Below are 19,665 nucleotides of genomic sequence, written 5' to 3' on the forward strand. Positions count from 1 at the left end.
TGTTGAGCAGCACCCTGTACCTCCCCCCTCCTGGGTGCCTCCCCTCCCCCCCAGGTCGTATGTGGCCATTTTTGATTTTTCTTTTAGTTTAGTTAGTTAAGTTTCTGTTTGATAGTTAGTTTAATTAGGTAATGTAGGTTTTCCATTGTTAGTGTAATTAGTTAATAGTTGATTTAGTTTAAAATTGCTAGTCTATTGTGCTTTCATGTGACGGTGCGGTGCTTTGTGGCTTTTGAAGGCATCCACTGTCTGTTCCAGCTGGGCCCTTCAGGCTTGTCTTGTGTATGTGTTTGCTGCTTGGGGTCCTTGACTCACATATGCCACTCCTGCCTCCCTTATCCATGAGCTCGCAAGGATGGTTCGGTGTTACAGAATATTACACAAGGGCTTTGGACTGTCATATCTGTGGCATGTCTGGTGCTGTGTGACCTGTGTTGACACCCCTAGTGGGGATGATTTTTGTGTTATTGTTCACTGTTCAGCTTTTACTAGATGGGGTGTGTCATGATTAATGTGTACATTGATTGCTATGCATTGTGTAGTATGTTTCATATCTTTCCTGTGCACGTGCTTGTTGCAATTCATGCTGTAGATAGTGTTCCACACTTTGGATGTGAAAGACGGACTGATGGTGTGATTTGTGATGTGACTCTCTGACATGGTCAAGTAATGAGATGCCTGATGAGGCACACACAGATGACTTTGAAGCATTCATCATGTGTTTCATGCCCTTTCTGCAGGGGGATGAGCCTCCAGAGCACCTTTGCCAGCAGACATGGCCCATTGGACGACAGAATTCTGGACCCGTTTGTTGGTGCCCACATGCACATATGTGCACAAGCAGAGGCACAGGGATTGCAGACCCACATCCTAGAACTGCTGACATGTTCCAAGGAACTCCAGGCAAGGTGAGCAGCACAGGGGGGCCACGACACAGCAAAGCTTGCACCAGGCGAGTTGCACATGCAGGCTTAGTCACAGCACTGAGGGTGAGCTTAGACGAATATTGGTGTTGAAGCACACAATGCAGCTCAGATGTGTTGATGGACTGATGGCTGTTGATAGTAGGGTTGTCTGGGACATATGCAGGGGCAGTGGCACATACCCTCCGGTACACCAAGGTCCATTGAGGCACTTGTATCAACCATGTAGCCTTCTGAGACATGGAAAGGGGCAGCTCACAGGGACATACAGCAAGGGACATACTCGGGTGCAGTGCATGTCTTTTCCATGTACGTTATGATAAATGCACTGCCAACTCTGTTTCGGTCATGGTGGTACGCAACTTGCTCTGAAGTCATGGCTTGCTATATTGGTCTGTCTGCTTACCCAGGGAACATTGCATGTTGTGTGAATTGTGACACATTGGTGTTCCATTTGCCACGCACCCACCAGCGGCTGACTTACTGCATTCACTGTGTATGACCCGTCACAGGGGTGATGTTATATATGGGTACGAAGCATCTACACCAGATTGTCTGTTTGTAGAGTAGTTTGTTGCTATGGGGCATGTTTGGTGTTGTGTTTTTGTGTAATTGGCACATACAGGTTGTTGACTGTGTCTCTCTTTGCAGCATTGCAGTGCTCCTGTAACCGGACCTGAGAGTGTGCAGGCAGGAGGCCAGCACTCAAAACCAGAGCTAAGTGTCTTGTTGTTTTTCTTTCGAACTGCTCTGCATAGGCTTGCTGGGGAGTGTACTAATGCATGGATGTATGTGTGGTTCATTTTGGTATGTTTTGTCTCCCTAATCACCCGTGATCCTATGCAATTTTGAACCCTGTACCCTCTACCCGGTGTTCCTGCTTCCCGTACCTATCCAAGCAACGTTCCCTGACCCTCTTTCCCCGCTGGGGTTGCGGATGCCTGTGTAAGCCCCGAACTTGCAGGCGCCAAAACCCTAGAGGGGGTGGTTGGTTCGTACCACTCCTGAGCCTGGACTACAGAAGGCCATGACAATGATTTCCAAGTTTGTTTGGATTGTGTATGTGTTCATGCAGGTAGTACATTTTCGTGCATTCCCTAGTTTCATGTGTCATTCCTCCTCCCCTCTCCTGCCACTCATTCCAGTCATCCATTGTATCAACACCTGTCCCGACTGCATATCCCTGAACCTCCTTCTCCACCAGGGTCTCAGGGGCCTGTGTGAGTTTGACCTTGCAGGCACCCGGGACATGGTAGGCGTGATTGTTTCGTGACACTCCCGCGCCTGTACAGGGGACCTGTGACAGTACACATCCGTTCATGGTGCATCATCCTATGTCATGCACCACACATGTTTCACATCCTGTCGTGACATTGTTTTACTGTGCTACCTTGGTTGTTGCATCATTGTGGTAGTACTTTGCCTTTGTGAGGTACTGCTACGTCAAGTCACCTACTGGAGGGTGTTCTGGTTCGTTTTTCTGGCTTGGAGTTTGTGATTTTGGACATTGATTATGAGGGTGCAGGCACCTTTTTACACACAAGGTGGGAGATGGTGACGAAGGGTAAAGGTGATCCTGTGGCCAGGTGGAATTGAGGTTTGAAGGCTCCATGACCCAGGTGCAGTTGTTCAGTGGGTCATGGTCATTTGTGAGGGGGGGGGTTGTTGTTGATAGTTGCCTTGCCCTGCAATGTGATGGGAACTCTGACATTGTAATGGTGATATCCTATGTACATGTTGTGTTCTGCTGATCAATGCCTGTTCTTGTGTTGTGTTTACCTTTCAGGTGCGAGGGGATAGTTGTGCTTTGACATGCTGGGGTGTACACATGGTGAATGTTCACATGTGATGTGTAGAGAACACTAATGGTCACTTGAGTGCACATGCATATGTGGAGTGCATGTCCTTGCAGAACCACACACTTGCACTCTGATGCACTACATGTACTCCCACCCTTGCATATCCACGTGTACACTGTTTGCCTTCTGGTGCCCACTGTGTCCCTGCAGCACATGTTCTGTGACCGATTATGGATCCTGTACATGCCTAATTTGCTGTTTGATGTGGTCTGTCACTTAGATGTGATGCTCAAGGTGCGCATCACACACAATGGCTGTTCACTGTGCTGTGCGCTGAGCAGTGTGTTGCAGGAGTAGGACACTGCACACATGAGCTGCAGTGTTGATTTTGCAATGCACAATGTGCATGTAGACAAGCATTCATTGTTATGTTACGTCTACGACTCTTGTAATGCATTTGGAAATTACTTATTTTGGGTGGGAGATTTTGTTGGACTGTCATTTCATCTGATTCCGGGTCAGGCCTCATTGTCTAATGCCACTGTACATTTAGGACATGGCAATATGTACCTTATCGTTACTGTGTTGGTGTATGGGTATTGCTTGCCATGTCATGTTGTGGTTTGGGAGGGTTTGAGTGACATGACAGTGATGGCCATGGCTTGTTTTGCAGGTGTGTGTGATGCACACCTTGCATGTCAGGGTCATCCGCTTCTCAGAGCAACTAGCTGGGGGTAGATCTCTCTCCGTGGCAGGGCCCTCCCTCTGGAACAGCCTTCCTGCCTCACTTGAACTTGAGGGGAACCATCTCCAGTTCTGGAAGCACCTCAAGACCTTCCTCTTTGCTTCTGCTTTCTCTCTGCCTCTCCCTTGCAGAATTCTTCTGCACTGGAGCTGCAACTGGGCCACTCTCACCGATCTCGGTCCCTGGCCCAGCCACTCTCCACTTGCACTGCCTCCCTGGCAACCCCTGCACTGCGGTACTGTCTCTCTATCCCTACAGCCCATCCTTCCCAGCACTTGTCTGCACTTACCTTTGCAGTTGCCACCAGCCGACCTATGTATTTTTTTTTGGGCTACTTCCCCTGTACTGCACCCCCCCCTTCCCTTTGCACTTTTCCCTTCCCCCTACCCCTGCACTTGCACAATCTAAATGACACCTGGCCTAGTAGTACCGTTGTCTGTCTTCCCTTGTTCCCCCCTCCCTGCCTCATCGCACCTTGAAATACTTGTGTATAGGCCATATCATGTCATATGTCATATGTATGCCTTTTGGTCACACGGGATAGCTTGTGTTTAAGTAGCTAGGGATGCAGACGATGTGGCACTTCCATGGCAACTATCTCAGGGTGGTAGGGTTGTGACAGTTGACTGTCTCTTTGTCATCATCAATTGTCACCTGGTATGTGCCAGGCCTGTGTGCACTCCGCAGGTGTGGGAGTTTAGGTGTAAAATGTGGCCACAAGCTGGGTCCGGGCTTCCTCGCCACGTGCCCTGTCCCCTCCCATGGGCAGCGCCTGTGCCTGTGGTTGGGGATGTGGGGGCACCGCCATGTCCACCAGGACGCCCTGCCGTGTTGCAACATTGTGCAGGACACATGCTGCCACAATGATCCTGCACACTACTGGTGGTGCATAGAGTAGTTGCCCACCAGAGCGGTCAAGGGAGCGGAAACGTGACTTGAGCACTCCGAATGTGCGCTCCACTATGGCCCTGGTTGCAATATGGGCAGCGTTGTATCTTACCTGGGGTGGTGTGGTGGGGTTCCGGATTGGCGTCATCATGTGGTTGCTCAGAGGGTAGGCACTGTCCCCTGGGGAGGTGATAATAGTTGAGATTATTAGGATTTGGATATTTGTCTGTGTGTGACTTGCATGCATGTGCAAGGGCATTTGTACTGACCTAGGAGCCATGTGTCGCCATGCTGCCCAGCTTCCAGGGCCCGGCTCAGGGCGGACATTCTGTATATGAAACTGTCATGGGTGGAGCCAGGGTAGTTTGCAGAGACAGAGGTGATGATTCCCTTTGCATCGCATACCACCTGTACATTGATGGAATGCCAGTGCTTGCGGTTTCGGTAGATGTGCTCAGTGGCCCTAGGTGGACGTAGGGCCACATGGGTGCAATCTATGGCACCGAGCACTTTGGGGAAGTGTGCCACCTTGAAAAAATCCAGGACAACGGCCTGCCTTTCTGTAGGTGTTCTGGGCATGTATATGTGCCTCCGGACTGAGGGGCGCGCTGTCATGATTGCCAGTACCTGGTGTAGGCAGCGTGACTGCGTGGCCTGTGAGACCCCCCCCCACAATGGCAGTGGTCCGCTGAAATGACCCAGTGGCCAAAAAATGCAGGACATTGAGCAGCTTCTCCAAGGGGCTCAATGCTTGGGAGCAAAGGGTGGGGGATGTAAGGTCATCTTCCCACTCCCTGACCAGGTCTAGGATGATATGGGGTGGAAACCTATACCTGCCATAGACCTGGTCGTCAGGCATCCCAAAAAGGCTTGTCTGTGGTGCGAAAATGCATGCCCTGGCTATTCTCCTCCTCCTGCGGTGTCCCACGATCAGTGCTGCGACAAATGGGGCATTCATCGTAGCTGTATATACGTGTTTGTTGTTTGCGTGCACTTTTATGCTGTGCGCGGGGACGCTTCCGCCTGCCTTCGTGTGGCGAACGCGTTGACGCCTGTGCGCGTCTTTTGCCGTGCACGGGTTTCCCGTATTCGGATCCATGAATACGGGCTCTTTGCGTGCGTGTGGGCGTTCCGTGTAGTTCCCTGCAGTACTTCGCCAGTTACGCCTTCTTTTTCACGCGTTGTTCCCCATTCCGTGTGTTACGCCCACTGTTCCGCCCACTTTGGTTGTGTGCGTCGCGCTATGTGCGCTTTTGCTGTGTGCATAGCGCACGCCGTGTATGCCTGCGTGCGCCATGGCTGGATTGGGCGCACGGACAGCGGGAAACACGTGCAGCATCTTTCTTGAATCGCACGCGTGCACTGCGTTTCTCACGCTTGCGCTCCCTTGCACCTGCTTGCGCATGGATTTTCGGCGCACGTTTGTTCCATGAATTGGCCCCTCAGTTACATGGCGACCCCCTATGTCTTTTGGATGGACATAGTATGACCTATTATCTGATCAGGAACGGTCTATTCATCGATCTTGCAACTGATGATCCAGTTGTATAGTGTGATCTATGAATTCCGCACAACCCGTGGGAGGGTTCACAACCCGTGCGAATATGTCTTTGAGTTCCCCTCATAAACCCTGATAGAAGAGTGTTGGTCTCTTTTCTTCTGGCCAATTAGTTTCTGTTACCAATCGATTGAAAGAAGCTACATATGCCAGCAAATCTTGACTGCCTTGTCGTAAGGAAAGTAATTCATTGTCCAAGGCCTGCCCCTGTGTATGACAGGCAAAGAGCTTCTCTAAATCCTGCTGAAAACCAGGAAAGTTTCTTAACAGAGGATCATCCCGGTTTACCAAAGGAATGGACCAATCTGCAGCATGTCCATCTAAATAGGATAAAACAAATGCAACCTTAGTCTGGTCTGATGGGAAAACCTTTGCTCTGCACAGGAAATGCAAATGACACTGATTCATAAATACTTCGAAACACTTTGGATCCCCCATAAACCATTCTGGGGGGGACTAATGGAATGTTTCCAGGTACAATCACCTGAAGAGCAGGCCCTGGTGGAGAACCTTGCACTGGAGGGAGACTACCTGGAAGTGGGGCTTGAACTGCTTGTGTTTGTAATAGTTGACGACCCAATTCATCAGTGCGTTCTCTATGTCGGAGCACGGACCAGTCCAGCGCAGAAGCAGCAAGAACTCCTTCCTCCCCTTAGTCGTCTTGGCGCCTGGATTAGATAAACGCAGGCCACCGCGACCCCCATGGGGAAAGAGGGTTAGCGTCCATGGATTGGATAGGTTGGGGAAGTCGGTAAACCGGGTTGAGGGTTAGGGAGTGTTTGTGGATAGGAAAAGGGTTCAAGGGGTAGGCATGCTCCTTGGCTCTGTTCTCGATGAGACTGTTGTCAAGTGCCTTGCTAAGGTTCCGTTTTCACCTTAGCCCTTGTATTCACACTCACATGCATTCATATCTTATACATGCATTACCTTCTGGGTTATGAGAGCTCACTCAGTTATTAGCAGCACTGAGTAGCACCCAACTGTGAGTTTACACAAACTGTATCACTTTGCAGAAACAACAGAAAAGAAAACACTATGGTAAGCTACGAATTCTCAGACAGTATTCCCATGAGGGTTTCCCACATCAGCAACGTAATGTCTACAAGTGCTGAAACTGCAGTAAGTAACCTAGACAAGAAGTGGGTTACAATTTGTAAACATAAAATGAAAAGCACTTAGCTCTGGCCTTCCAGCCCATGCTCCGGCGGCCGGCTGTGCAGTCTGTGAGGACAGCTGGTGTTCCGTTATCAGTAGTTCCTGATAGAAAAGGACACTGTTAGTGTGATTCTCCTATGACCTTTAGGTACTAACTGCCTGCAACAGGCAAGCGGACTGCAGCATGCATCAGAGTTAGTATATGCAGATTTCCATATGCGTTTCCGAACTCGCGGCCGTCAAACTAGTCGACCAGAGCCTTCTCAAAGTTAGTTAGCATGGTAAGTATGCTCCGCTACGTTAGAAAAGCAACTGCCACTTATCTTAAGCAACGCGGGGCCAGAAAGTGTTGTTCTAGCAGCGAGGACAGGCCCTGCATGTGATTCCTGCTAGTGCTCCGTAGGATGCGTCCTCTCGGGTGCATTCTCGAGCACGAACAAGCGTTCGGGGCTTGTGCATGCGCGGTAGCCTTCTCGCGCATGTGCTGTGGTGTCGGGCATCGGCTTCGGCGTCTCCTGAAGTGTTTGCAGGCCCCATGTGCCTGATTTCCTCTTAGATAGAGTCCGGGCTGCTGCGGCTGTAGTTTTCGTCCCTAGGGCTGCTGGGACATGTAGTTTTTAGGGCTTTTTCTCCTGGAAAGAGCCCTGCTGCCACACCAAGTACATCTACAGAAAGGGCAGAGGTGACACCTACTCATTAACCCTTCCCCAACTGTGCTAGCAACCATTTTACATTTAGATCTTCGTTTGACCACCCTTGGCTTTACGACACTCTATTAACCACCAACTCCTGCCTCTAGGAATTGGTTTCAGACCGTGCTGTATAGACTTCAGCACGTAACTCCCCCAATAACTGGGACAAATTATCTATATCTGTGCTCTCCATTACGCTTGGGCAGAATGTTTTTTAGGTACTGACTTCGCGTACTTTAACGCTTACCTTGTCTCCGCAGGAGCATAAATGATCAAAAACCCCTGTTGATCTGCTATACTGGCTTTTAGGGTTTTCCCCCTGTCATAAAAGAGAGAGAAAAGAGGAAAGGGGGAACTGTAATCAATATAAAAGGTAATTCTACTAGGGCTTTCCCCTGCTTCCCCACCCTTACTGGCTCCCCCTTTTACTTCTAGGGCCCACACTCTCCTCACCTGTGTTTTGTTGTTTGGGAGCTCTCCATCCTGCTTTCACGCAGGGGTGCGTAGGTGTTGAGGCTTGAAGACGATGATGCTGTGGGTAAGCCTCTGAAGGTAAGTGTCTTTATGTTTAAAAAGAAGTCTTTAGTCAGAAAAAGACACTGTTGTCTCAGGGAAAAAACATTCTGCGAATGGAGGGATCTCTCTTGATGACTTTAATAATTCTTCTTTTCTTTTGCAGGTTTTCAGAAGAAAGAACTTTCACTGAAGAACTCAGTCATTGTCGAGGGAAAAATCATGAAGCCTTCTCCTGAGTTAGTGAAAGCGCACGGAACGGAATGCCTTCGGTACCCAGCTATGGGTTTAGTCTTGTGGTAAATTTGCACGCGTAATAGGGTAAGGCGCGCGGCACAGCGTGTGTTCGTATTGAAGCTAAAACCTTCTTCTCTGGAGCACAGTGTTGTAATGTGAGGAAAAAGCTTGTAGGAGCTTCAGGTACGCATATGTGTATAGTTATTTTTCTTCACCTATATTCTATGATGTCTGTTAGTTAACTATGGTACCTCTGTCTTTGCAGGTTTTTGGAGGTCGGAAGAACTCAGAATGCTACTGCGGCCATGGACGAAGACTGTTGACTGAACTGCGGACTATGAATGAAAAAAATCACCTGTCGGATGACTGCGGCTGCAGGAACTTTGGTCAGGTAATCTTGAGTCTGTGGTCTGTGAATATTCTGTGAGCGATTCAAGTTCTTAACATTATTTTTTCTTTTATTCTGCAGGTTCTGTGAGCTGAGTGCCGGTAGCGTCACACTGCTGTCAGTGGAACTAACGCGAATCGCTTGTTACTGCGGAGGTGGGGCTTATACAGCCTTCTATGCCGAATGTCTGGTTTTCTATGATAACTTAAACAGTGACCCACAGGGCGGCCATTTTAGGAGGATTAGGACACTATTCCATTTCTATGGGAGCCCATGGTTGCCTTGATACTGGGGAATGTGAGAATGCCATGTTTGCCATGCTAAAACCCATCAAGAGCCTACAGATTTGTACAAAGAATCCCTTCTGGCCCGGACTCCTGAACCTAAACCAGAAACCCTGGAAGTGATCACGACAGGAAGTTGCAATAGAAAGGCCACTGGTCCTCTCTGATCCAAAACTGGAAAAGGACCAAAATACCAGGGGGAAAGCTTTGACGGCACTAGGTGGCGAGGAAGGAAACGGGAAGCCAGCCAGTCGCAGTCACTGACGTGGATTGCGGACATTGGGGACCGGTGTCAATCTGCAAAGAACTTGACATGGTCCTGTGAAGCTAGTAGAGCTGATTTAGCTGCTTTGTGGCCCTGTTGTATGCAGGCAAACAGGGCGTCGACATCTGGGAAGGGAGTGATGGGAGGCCTGACAGTCAGGAAACAGGTGGGATGGAAGCCGTAAATGCAGTAGAAGGGACTGGAGTTCAGCGATGCGCGTGAAGCGTTATTATAGGCAAATTCCACCAAAGGAAGCAGTTCAACCCAATTGTCCTGGGCAGCTAAAATGTAGCAACGGAGGTACCCTTCAGGGGTCTGGTTTAGTCGCTCTGTCTGTCCGTTTGTCTGAGGATGGAAACTAGAATTTAGGGCACGCTTGATGTTCAGAATAGAACAGACAGCTTTCCAATATCGGGAGATGTACTGGGGACCCCTGTCTGAGATTATTGTTTCAGGGAGTCCATGTCTGGCAAAGATATGTTCAATGAATATACACGCCACACGCCATGTGGGAAGCTGTAGGGACACCAGGTAGTGGTACAAAGCTAGCCATCTTAGTCAATGTATCTATGGTCACCATGATTATAGTGGCTCCTTGAGAGGGTGGCAGATCCACGTTAAAATCTGTGGAGATGATCTGCCACGGTCGATCGGGCAGCGGCATTCTGACCAAAATCACCGCAGGAGAAATGCATGGACTTTTTGTCTGAAGACAAATAACACATGAGGAAACGTAATCCTTGACATCTATGAGTAGTGGCCACCAAAAACTCCTCTGGATTAACTTGGTCATATTGGCAATTCCCATATGACCTGCCGGAAGGGAGTCATGGCACAACCTAAGTACTTCCTTTTGAAGAGACTCAGTAGGGCCAAAAACCTTTTGACCCCGAAAGTAACATCCTTGATCCTTCACTAAACCGTGTTCAGTGATATGTTCCGGGCTCTGTGTATGAAGGTACTTGGATTCAGATTCTATGCTCCTCAGGAAATCTTGTATGACGTGTATGAACCTTGCCTTGGCGAAGATGGGTTCAGAATAGAACCAAGATAATGATGCTGGCAACTTTCTAGATAATGCATCAGCTCTGAGGTTATTCCTTCCAGGAATGAAGCGTAAAATGATATTGTAGGGTGAAAAGAAATGGGCCCAGCGAGTTTGTCGGCTGTTACGCGTTTGCGCATATTGCAAGGCCTTAAGGCTATGATGGTCTGTCCTTACCTCTCCTGGGAATTTGGCTCCCAGCAATAGATGCCTCCACTCCTAGAATGGCCTCTTATTGGTGAATAGTTCATTCTCTAAGACTGTGTAGTTATTAACGGGCCTGTTGTTTGCATCCTCCCCATTCCCATTGAGCCCTATTGGGGCTCAAATGGGAATGGGGATGTACCGGGTCCGGGTTCCCTGAATGGGGAAATACCTGGGCCCTCCAAGGTCGGAATGGCCTGGTATTTCCCCATTCAGGGAACCCCGACCCGATACCCGGAATGGGGTAGCCATGCCGCAAAAAGCGGCATGGTTACCTCCAGGGTCGTAATGAGGCCTAGTGGGTTGGACAATGTTCGAAACCCAGAAAGAATGTGCCGGCAGTCCAATTGATGAAAGGGTTGTGTACCCTCAGCCAAGGTAATCCTAGAATGACCGGGTAATGAGCTGCCTTTATGATATCTAATCTGATCTCTTCCTTGTGTGATGATGTGGCCATGTGGAGGGGTTGTGTGTGTTCGCAAATAGGACCTGATGTCAAAGGACTCCCGTCCACACTCTCCACAGGGATCGATACTGTCTTCGAGGAATGAGGGATACCATTCGTGAGTGCCCACCTGTTGTCAAAGAAGTTACTGGCTGCCCCATTGTCTATGAGGGCCTGTAGTTCTGAAATATTTGTGTTTCCCCAAGAAAACGTGACTAATATCACCACCATAAGTGTTTCTGCTAGGTCAGTGCTATGAAAGGCTATCTTGATAGGTGGGGAACCGTCTACCCCATCCTGAATCATGGTTCCCTCTACGGTCAGGCGCTGGCGTTTGCTGTTTTTTCTTGGGGGAGCAATGGAACATTCGCAGACCAGATGATCATTGACCCCACAATAAATACATAGTCCTAATGTACTTCTTCATGTGTGGAACGTCATTAAAGCATCATCCAGCCAGGAGGTGTCGGATGCCATTTGTTTAAATCGGGTGATGTATGTCAACACATCCTGGGACCCTTGTCTGAAGACAGCAGGTGCTCTTGAGAAGCCACCGTTATTTCCTGCCTGCCGAACATCGTCTTGAGGCTGTTTACAAAAGCAGGCTAAGAGTCAGGGGTTGTTTGTCGTGACTAAGGGCATTTCCCATGCCAAAGCTGGACCTGTGAGGTGAGTGATCATGTGCCCAACCCTATCCCTTTCCGTGGGAAAAAAAGGCGTCTTTGAAAGTAAACTGGATAGTGCAGGCCTCGATAAATTCCTTCAGTGTATGGGGGTTCCCATCAAACCTAACGCATGCCAAGGACCCAGGAGGAATCTCAGAGTTTTGCAGAGTTTGGACCACCTGTTGCCGTAATACTGTGTTTCCTTATTTTAGGGTTTGAACTTCAGTGGTTAGGGGCTGGACTGCTGCATCTGATCCATGATTCAGTCTGTACACTTTATCACAGGCAAAGCTAACTGTGATGCATGAATAACTGTAGACCATTAACTGTAAAAGGTTACAGCACTGACCTAGGTAAGATGCAGAAGTCAGTAGATAGGAGAATCCTCCTGGTTGCCCTGCCCCTTCCTGTCAAGAATAGTTAAGAACGGACAGGGTTTACAGGGAAACCCTCTGGGGAATAAAACCCTGCAGCTCCTCACTCAAATGTGTTTTGGTGTCTCAACTGATTTGATCTGCAACTGTCTGGAGGCCAACGCCGACCAAGGTACCGTCTTCAGTGTTTTGCTGGAGCCGTGGAACTATAACAAAGAATAGAGTTAGTTACAGCAGTCAACACAAATCCCCAGATATGAAAATGCCGCTGACGTGATTACCCGGGATTCTTTCTATTGAGATGAGAATATTCTGTGGTCCCAGAATCAATGTGTACTGATGAGTGAGGGTAGAGTCCTACGTGGAGCATAGTGTCTGCCTTCTGAGAGGCTGTGAGGAAGCAGAATAGCTCTGAATTCAAGAGAGGAAGGGGGAAGGAGAAAAGCATTAAAGCTGAGAGGAGAGAAGCCTTCCACCTACAATTGCCTGGGACTGCAGTATAGACTGCGAAATAGCCGAACATCGGCCGTAGTTTTGTTGTCTTTAGTGGCTGCTCTGATCGTATGATATGAACAGTGTGAACACTCTAAACATTCAGAGCAGGGTTATCGTGAAACCTGGTACTTAGCTGCCAAAGGGGAAAACAGGGAAAGGGAGATTAATGGATGTCAGTGTAGCACAGGTTTCCTAGGTAACACTAACACGGAACTCCTACCCAAAAACAAAAAAGTGGCCAGCGGGGAAGACCGGGAGATGTGTGTGGAAACTGACGAGTCCTGATCAAAGAAACCCAGTGTTAGGAAAGAACAGAACAATGCTATGAGAGAGTGAAGTTGGAATGCAAGGTACAAACTTACGATGCGATGCGCATGCCATGGAGAGTAGCTACGCGAAGTCCCTCTGTTCAGAGATCCATATGAACTCCTGTTGCTCTAGGGGGCGGAGACCACTGCATACATCGAACCAGGAGGACTGGAGGCTTACAGAGACTGCTGGGCGCCATTTTTGGGGTACATATAGGGATACCATTGCAATACGTTTCCAGCGCTACCAAAGAGACCACCGGTGCCCTTGTCCCATGACAACCTCCGAGCGGATGGCACTCCAGTGCAGCACGCATCATTATTGGACAGGTTCATTAAGGCACTACAACTCCCAGTAGCCATAGCGATAGTTAAATGTGCAGCACATACTAAGCAAATAGATTTTGTTTCTTGTGGTAACAAAGCCGCATATGCAGAATGCAAAAGGGTTGCATATTCACCAGATATTTCAAGTTTTGATACTCCGAATGTTAGGGAAAAAGTGGTTAAAATTATGGTGGTACAGGAAGGGTTTACCAATTATCAAGAGCTCAGTTGATGGAGATTCAAGGCAGTGCACCACAGGAAGAGCAAGAATTGTGGAAACCGAGGGGGTGTTCTTTATCCCCCACCAAAGCACTGTGGTGACAACACAGTACCGGAAAGCCGGTGATGCCAGTAGAATTATTAAGAGTAACGCTTGAACAGCTGCACTACCCCGCGCATGTAACTAGGGAGAGTCTGGCTGCAGCTATTGCAGAAGGCTGGTTTGTACCGAACCTGTAGTAAATTGCATCGTGTGTCAAATGTTTACAGCTGGGCATACACTGCGAACAATCAGAGGAGTGATTCCTTAACCGAATGGTCCTTTTGAGTATTTATATATCGATTATGTTGACATGCTGCAAGTATGTAGTGGATACAGGTATTTGATAGTGGTGGTGTGTGTCATGATCTCTGCTTCCAAAAGGTCAGGGTTTTCCCAACTCCCTTGGAAGCAGATCCATAACCCAGGTTCCGAGTGCCAACCAGTCCCAATTGGGACCTTTTGGACCCAGTCCTGGCGCCAGTGGCACCAGGCTCATAAATATGCCCAGTCCCAGCACTGGAAGCGCCGGGCTCATAATGCTTGGGTGGACTTACCTGCAGCAGACCATGCTGCTTACTTGCCTGCCAGTTGAGCCTCTTATCCTCTTCTGTTTGGAACTACTTTTCCTGTTGGTTGGGGCAGGAGCCACTCCCTAGATTCAGAACACTGGAACTCTTCTGGAAAGCAGGAACTCTTTTCTTACCTAGGCGTGGCTGTGGAAGGAGACACCTAAGCACTACAGGAGGCTATTTAAACCACACCCGATGGATGAATCTTGCTTTGCGTTATTCTGCATCCTCTGCAGCAGAACGCTCATCGTGTCTTCTGCATCTGATCCTGGGCCTAAGGAAAAAGGCTTACCATCCTGAATCCAGTCTTCAGCAACACCTATAAAGACAAGAAAGAACAGGTTAGCATTACGGTCTTCAGTGACAGCTCTTCACTTACCTGGTCCATCGGCTGTCACCAGCGCCTCGCGCTGCATTCCGGCATCTGAAAGACAAAGGCTTACCTACTCTTCGTGCGCTCCGGAGGTCTTCACACTGCATTCCGGCATCTGAAAGACAAAAGCTTACCAACTCTTCGCACGCTCCGGAGGCCTTTGGCGCTGCATCCGGCATCTGAAAGACAAAACAAGGTGCATTTAAAGACATTGGGGAACTTTAATACTCACGTGCCATTACTCCTTTCCACATCTAACCCAGTGGGTATTCCGGCACCCTGCAGCCGCTCCGAACTTGTACCTGCAAAATAAAAAGACAGTTAGAGCGCATCGTGAAGCAGGCAACAAGCGCTTACTTACGTGCTTCCAGGCGCTTCTATTCATCACACGGGCTCCACCTTCAACTCACTTCAGCCCGTCATCCGCCATCGCCGGAACCCTGCAAAACAAGAAACATCATTACTAAAGACTTTAAAGACATTAGAATTACTCGAAACTTACCGTTCGTGCAGTAAACGACGGACAGCAGTCCTCTGAAGTCAAGAGGCCTGCTCCCCTTATCCAGTGAAGAAACTGGTTACAGCACCCTGCCCCGAGGCAGATGGAGAGCACGGCGTTCACTTACCTAAGGTGAGAGCGTTAACCTTTGGGGTTCTACAGGAGAAGAGAAAGGGAAGAAGAGAGAGACATTCAATAAACCAGTTCCTTAATCCCATATTTTCTATCTGCAGACATCTTACCCTTCGAGTCAGACATACAGTGCACAGAGGTCCAGCCCAAAGAGCCAGCCGTGTGTTACACATCACCTTTGAAGATACGGTATACGCCCAGTCAAGACCGGCGCCTCTACGGGAATCAGGTGAGCGTTACAGAATGCAAAGCCTACCACAAAACTCCCGTCCAGGCGCTATGGAAACCTCGGATACCGACCAGCTAGCCCAGTTACTTGGGGAACTAAGGGCAGAAGTGCATGCAGCCCGTCAGGAAACAAACGCTCTAAGAAGGGAACTGATTATTTCCAAGGAGTGAACAGATGATCTCGCTAGACAATTGCTACAGTCACAAGCCGGACAGACCCCGTTACCCGCATCTGGGGGAAATCTTCCTTCTACATCCTCTATGAATCCAGTGCAGATCAACCTACCTGGGAATGTACCTCTGGCTCCGCCCGAACGATTTTCTGGTGACCCAAAGAGGTTTGCAGTATTTATCAATCAGTGCCGGTTGCATTTCTTATGCCGGCCAGCAGCCTTTCCAACTGATCAAGCTAAAGTAGCTTTTGTGCTTTCGTACCTTAGTGGCAATGCGGCAGACTGGTCGATCCCTCTAGTAAATCAAGATGATCCGGTCCTCCATGATTTTCAAGCTTTTCAGCTCAGTATGGAAAAACTGTTCGCAAGACATTCACAGGGGCAGGCGTTGGACAATGAGCTTCTTTCGTTGCGACAAGGTAATCAAGACCTTTTGGTTTATATTGCGTCTTTCAACAGACTGATAGTGGAAACTCAATGGCCTGAGGACAAAAGGATTACGCTGTTTTATAGAGGTCTACGTGGAGAGCTCAAAGATGTGTTAGCCCAAGTAGTGAATCCCCCACAAGATTGTTCGGACTATATAGACTTAGTCGTTTAAATAGATCACAGACTGCAGAACAGGAAGGCCGATCGTTCCAAGTTTGATGCTCGAGTATTTTCCAAACCGCCAACTCCTTCCAAAGGAGTAGACTCCGGGAACCCATGCAAATAGGGGGTCTGAAAGGTCCTCTAACACAAAAGGAGCGGGAAAGGAGAAAACAGTTGCAATTATGCCTCTATTGCGGAAACTCAGGGCACTTTCTTCGAGACTGTCCGGTGAAACCTGCCAAGAAGGCAGTAGGAGCTGCAGTTACCAAAGTTACAAACTCTGAGCAGGGAAACGACCTCGCCCGACAAGAATAGAGGTCCTCTTGCCGAGCGTGAAAACCAGTTCCGTGACCTCGCATTTCGTGATACCTATGGTCCTCATTAGCCCTGATAATCCGGATCGATTACATGAAATTGAAGCTTACGTCGACAGCGGTGCCATCGGCAATTATGTGGATCATGAAATGGTTTTGAGGATGAATCTAACTCTTTGTCCCAAGGCTGTAAAGGACGTCATCACTACGGTGGATGGTACGGAGATAGCCTCCGGGCCAGTAACGCATACCACTCAAGAGGTGACGCTAGTAAGTCAAGATGGACACCATGAGAAGATCGTGTTCGATGTGATCAAGGCCCCTCAGTTTCAGATTATTCTAGGAATACCTTGGTTAGAGAAACACAATCCTCTGATCGATTGGCGAGCAAGAACGGTCCAGTTTCCAGAATGTGTCTCTACTTGTCACCCTCCACCTGGTGTTGCACTGGCAGCAATTTCTTCAGAGACTCCCCAGTTACCTCCCGAATACCTAGAATACCAAGATGTTTTCCGGAAGGATCAGGCTAACTCTCTACCTCCTCATAGGTCTTATGACTGCCAGATAGACCTGATACCTGGATCTACTCCTCCTTGTAGTAGAATTTATGCCCTCACCGAGCCTGAGAACCTTCACCTTCGACAATACCTGGACCAATACCTGGCAAATGGGTTTATTCGTCCTTCCAAGTCCCCTGCTTCTTCAGCTTTGTTCTTCGTTCCAAAAAAGGAAGGAGACCTTAGAACTTATATAGATTATCGCTCCCTGAACCAGATCACCGTTAAGAATAGATATCCGTTACCTTTGATCCCTGAACTCCTGGACCAAGTCAGAAAAGCATGCATATATACAAAGCTGGATCTTAGAGGAGCTTACCACTTGGTACGAGTAAAAGAGGGCGATGAATGGAAGACGGCCTTCCGCACCAAGTATGGGCTATTTGAATATCAGGTCATGCCCTTCGGACTTTGCAATGCCCCGGCCGCCTTTCAATATTTTATGAACGATGTCCTCAGAGAGCTCATAGATGTGTGTGTTGTTGTTTACATTGACGACATCCTCGTTTATTCTTCATCGGAATCTGAACATCGGAAACACGTGAGAATGGTCCTCGAAAGATTGCGTCAACACAAACTTTTCGCTAAGTTGGAAAAATGTGTTTTCAACGTGACTGAAGTTGAATTCTTGGGATTCATATTATCACCTGGCGGAGTGCGTATGGATTCAAAGAAGGTCGATGCAGTTCTCAAATGGCCATCACCATCCTCCGTAAAAGGTGTGCAAAGCATGTTAGGCTTCGCTAACTTTTACCGCAGGTTTATCCCCGAATTCTCTCGAATAGTCCAGCCCATCACTGCCTTGTTAAAGAAAAACAAACGTTTTGAATGGTCTACCGAGGCGGAACAAGCTTTCCGGGATTTGAAGACTAAATTTATCTCTGCACCAATCTTAAAACACCCTCGCCCCGAACTCCCCTACATCGTGGAAACTGATGCTTCAAACCTTGCCATGGGGGCAGTTCTATCACAAAAGGACCCGGTAACCAATCAGTTGCATCCCGTGGCATTTTGGTCCCGCAAATTCTCGCCTCCTGAAATCAATTACACGATTACTGACAAGGAACTTCTGGCTATCAAGTCTGCCTTTAAGGCTTGGCGGCATTATCTGCTGGGGGCCCGACACACCGTTACTGTGATTACGGATCACCGAAACCTGCAATATTTGAAAACCGCAAAAGCCCAATCCTCTAGACAACTCCGTTGGACATTATTCTTTGCCGAGTTTGACTTCATAATTACCTATCGACCTGGTACAAAGAACGGTAAAGCTGATGCCCTTTCTCGGATGGGAGTGGAAGAACACTTGATCAACCCTAAACCTGTACCAATCATTCCCGAACAAAGAATTCTGGGTGTAATCGCCACAGAATCCATAGAGGAAGTTAAGGATAAAGCCAGGCAACTTGTAACTCCAGCAGACATACAGAATTGGCATCTGCAGGGAAAGGACTTTGCAGTAAAGGACAACTTATTGTATTTCCAAGAACGATTATACCTACCCTGCACAGATTTACAGAAAAAAGTAATCTCTTGTTATCACGATTCTTTAATGGAAGGACATCCTTGTATGGCCAAGACCTCAGAAAAGATCAAGCGCTACTTCTGGTGGCCGTCTTGGAAAAAAGATATCAGAGACTTTATAATGTCCTGTGGAGTATGCGCCCAAAACAAGAGTCAAAATGAAAGACCAGCAGGCCTCTTACGCCCTATCGACATCCCACCTCGCCCTAGGCATACGCTTTCTATGGACTTCATCACCGATCTACCTCCATGCTCCGGATACAATACGATTCCAGTAATCGTGGACTTATTCTCCAAGATGGAGCATTTCATTCCGCTCAAAGGCTTGCCAACAGCAGCAACTCTGGCCCGAGAATTTCTCGAAAACATCGTCCGACTGCACGGTTTTCCTTCGGTTCTAATTTCGGACCGAGGTAGTCAATTTATTTCTCATTTTTGGCGAAGTTGCTGTCGGTCGGCTCAAATTGATGTGAGACTATCGACCAGTCACCACCCTCAGACCGACGGACAAACCGAGAGGACCAATCAAACTCTGGAACAGTATTTACGCTGCATGCTGCAACAAACTGAAAAAACTTGGAAAGACATCCTTTGGATAGCCGAATATGCCTACAATAACTCTGTCCATTCGGGAACTGGGAAAACCCTGTTTTTTCTTTTGTACGGCAGTCACCCTCGAACCTCGGAGTTGGATCCCCTCCAAGATCTTGAAACACCAGCAGTAGACAACCTGCATTCTACAATCACCCAAGCCTTTAAGGAAGCTGTTTCTCACCTTCAAAGGGCTAAAGAACAATACAAGAAAGGAGCAGATCAACATCGGAAGGAAGCCCCTCAATATCAAGTAGGGGATCAAGTCTGGTTATCCACCAAATATCTACCTCTAAAAGGGCCACGCACATTCAACCCAAGATACCTTGGTCCCTATTCCATCACTACCATAGTAAACCCAGTAGCGGTCAAGTTGGACTTGCCCCCGCACATGAAGATACATCCGGTCTTCCACGTCTCTCTATTAAAACCCGTGCCACCTCAAACCCGACTAACTAAATCTCCAAAACCTATCCTAGTTGATGGAGAACTCGAGTTTGAAGTCAAAAGCATTCTGGACTCCAAGATCTCCAAATCTAATC

This window comes from Ambystoma mexicanum, chromosome 2p (genome assembly GCF_040938575.1).
Source record: "Ambystoma mexicanum isolate Mex_15411 chromosome 2p, UKY_AmexF1_1, whole genome shotgun sequence".
Taxonomy (NCBI): Eukaryota; Metazoa; Chordata; class Amphibia; order Caudata; family Ambystomatidae; genus Ambystoma; species Ambystoma mexicanum.